The sequence below is a fragment of the Sinocyclocheilus anshuiensis genome, unplaced genomic scaffold (genome assembly GCF_001515605.1).
Source record: "Sinocyclocheilus anshuiensis isolate Anshui unplaced genomic scaffold, SAMN03320099.WGS_v1.1 scaffold638, whole genome shotgun sequence".
In the NCBI taxonomy this organism is placed as follows: Eukaryota; Metazoa; Chordata; class Actinopteri; order Cypriniformes; family Cyprinidae; genus Sinocyclocheilus; species Sinocyclocheilus anshuiensis.
This window is the reverse complement of record NW_015546035.1, coordinates 103,153-106,214: the sequence shown is the minus strand read 5'-3', so window position 1 is coordinate 106,214 and position 3,062 is coordinate 103,153. Positions and strand designations below refer to the sequence as shown.

General features: G+C 45.3%; 1 pseudogene; it reads right to left on the bottom strand.

The window, feature by feature from the left end:
• LOC107698836 (uncharacterized) overlaps nt 1-3,062 on the bottom strand; it is a 7,199-nt pseudogene that overhangs the window by 2,737 nt on the left and 1,400 nt on the right.

The following is a 3,062-nucleotide window of genomic DNA, read 5'->3' as shown; positions in this document are numbered from 1 at the left end:
TGTGCATTTGACTGTGGACTGACTGTTTTGAAACTTGTATGGTAGTTAAATAGCCCCTAGACCTCAGTAATCCTGAAAAAAGCCAGGAAATTTCAGTTTTGACAATATGGGACCTTTAAAGGAAATTAATCAGAAAGGTTTATTCTGAAATGCAGTAAATATTTTTGTTGTCAGCTTCTGCATGAACAAAAAATATATAATTCAGAGGGTATCAAAAAAAGACAGGATTACTCTATATTCTACTATGTATTTTATTTTCTGCCCTGACACCTAGAACAAAGAATCCAGTGTACAAAAATTCTGGTAGTATAATTTTTCTCTGATATGTCAAAATGACATTATTATTGTCCAGAAGCACTTGTAATTTTAACAAAAACATGCTACATCGTGAACTGCATTTATCAAAATATTTTTACCTGTGTATACTGCAGGTGGAGTGAAGCTAGGGACCAATTTCCTGCCATACAACTTATCGTAGTTCTCATTGACAGAGTAAACCAGCTCCCCTGTGTAAGTGCGCAGAGTTGAACCTCCATCTGCAACAGCAGCTGCAGCCCGGTCCTGATTCTAGTGTATCAAACCTTCCAGGAGATAAATATGGAAGTCCAGGCTGTTTGCGCTGTTCCCTAGAAAAAGAAATGGAAAGCCAAACATTGTTTTGAGAAAATGCAAAAGAGAAAATATTATCTGTTATCTGAAAATATCTAAATAAACAGGAATTAGTGGCAAGATGTGGTATATTCTGACATGACAAACCTGGAATAAATCTGCTTAGGTGGCAGTGTAGTGGCAGTGGCAGTGTAGGTGACAAGTCTTTAGAACCACCCCACCCTTGTTTATGGTTCCAGTTTCTGTGTAGAGTGGCACATTTGGAGGGTCCTGAATACAGGTGACGTGCCGCCTCTGGACACTCCAGATGTGCTGCATTCTCACACTGTCAAGGAGTGGAACACAAAGGGCATCATTCCCCTTGCCACTCATGAGCTCTCTGATGAGCATATCAAGGAGGAGGATAGTGGTTTCCTCTCCTCTTGTTCTCCTCCTGCAGTGTTGGAGCAGCTCATCTTTACTTATGTGATGGTCCAGCTCTGCCTCCGTCAGTGCAGGCCAGCCCTGTTATGTGAGTTGCTCCCTCTTGGCCCTTCTCAGCAGAGTGAGATCCCCTGCGTCCCACTCAAAAATACAGGATGACAGCCTAGTCATAAAAGTAGGGTATAACTGGTGGGCGTCAGTTTTGCCCCCTTCTGCCAGACGTCGCATAAAATGCCAAATGTCTAGGCGGACGATGACATCGGGCCAGCCGCTTAACTGCCTCTTCAGTTTAGTCTCTCCCACTTTCTTGCAACAGTCACAGTCCACATAAATGACAGTGGGAGGATCAACACAAGCTCTCTGGTATCGCTCCATGAGCCCTGCAGCCATGAGGTCTAACCCAGCCCCTTCATTCGCAGTCAGGACACTCATCAGCACCTGACCTATCTCATTGCTTACTGAGGTAAGCCACTGTGCTGTGCCTTTCGCAGGCCTGCTCAACTTCTTGGTGATCTGAAAGAAACGATAAGCATAGCATATAATACAACATGCATCCAAATCAGTAACATTGACAAATAAAGCTCTTTTGTTCTAACAATACATTATAGATAAGGGTACAGTCAATAAAGCAGCTAATCTGACCTTAGTTGAATCCATTTTTAAAATTGATCCATACGTGGATGTTATGCTGGCCTTTATGTGATCGAGCCTGTTGAGGATGTCCTGACTGTATACAGTGAGGAGCCATTTGTAGCTGGGTACTGAAGCAAGTGGTGACGGTTCCTGGAAGTGCAGTGGATGCAGGCCAGGATTATCAAAAAAGGCCACACACTCTGATGTGTACCGAACTACATGTTTCAACCACTCCTCACAGTTGTTCTCCCTCAGCTGGCCGATGATCCTCACTGGGCCATTCCCCATGCCCCTCTCACGCAGCAAGCGAAGAACCTGAATGTCACAGGCATACCTTGGAAAAAAGTATTCATTCAAGTATCTTATTATCAGGTATCTAATTATTGTAGGAAATATTTATCAAAAAAGGTAGCACATGAGTGAACATGGAATGGGAACATGGATACTGCAAAATAATTACTTGCGTGTGAGGATGACCCTGAATTCAGATCGATGGGCCAGGTCCAACTGCTGCAGCATAGCATGACTCCAGGACAGGTAGCTGGTTCTACACCTGGTGCAGATCAGGGTCTCTGTCACCAGGTTGTAGTATCTGTTGATATCTAACACCTGCCGTACCCTCCTGTGCAGACCACCACCACACAGCTGATGCCTGGCACAGGCAGGGCTAGTACACTGGAGCCGCACCTTCCACAGCCTATATGGCATCCAGAGCAAGAGACGCGGTGAAAAAAATCTATCAGGAGTTGGAGCTTGGTGGTACAACAGGGCTGGTGGTGGGGGGTGATACCACAACTGTAGGCCGCGCCATTCTCAACCTCACCGCCTCTGCTCACTCTAGTCCGGTCTTAGCTCACTCTAGCCTGGCCTCAGCTCACGCTAAGCCGGGGCTTCCCCTCACGCTAGGCCGCTGTGTTTTTCGGTGTGAAAGCGAAACTACTTTGTTTGGTCTTCCAAAAGAGGACACGACTACAAATCAGTGGTTAAGTTGTATTTACAACACTGCTCCAGAACAGTTTAACCCAAATATCCAGATGTGTGCAGCACATTTTATGGAGGACTGTTTACTGATCCTGGGAGAGTAACGTTAGACTAAAATGCCGGCAGTTCTGACTCACGTAAGTACGTTTTAATTTAAAGGATTTGCCACTGATGATTCAAACGCGAGTTTTGGGCAGTGTAGAGTAGCACTTGTTGTTTGTCATTTCTCTGATCACAAATGCAGACAGGGTTTTATGTTAACACGGCGCGATGCAATGCAACTAAACGTGTGTCTCGTCACTCCGGCCGGGACACGGCATCAACAGTATGGTGAGGGGTGTAACATTTCCGTCACACGCTTGAGGTATTCAGCCAATCACAACGCACTGGATAGCTGGCCAATCACAGCACACCTC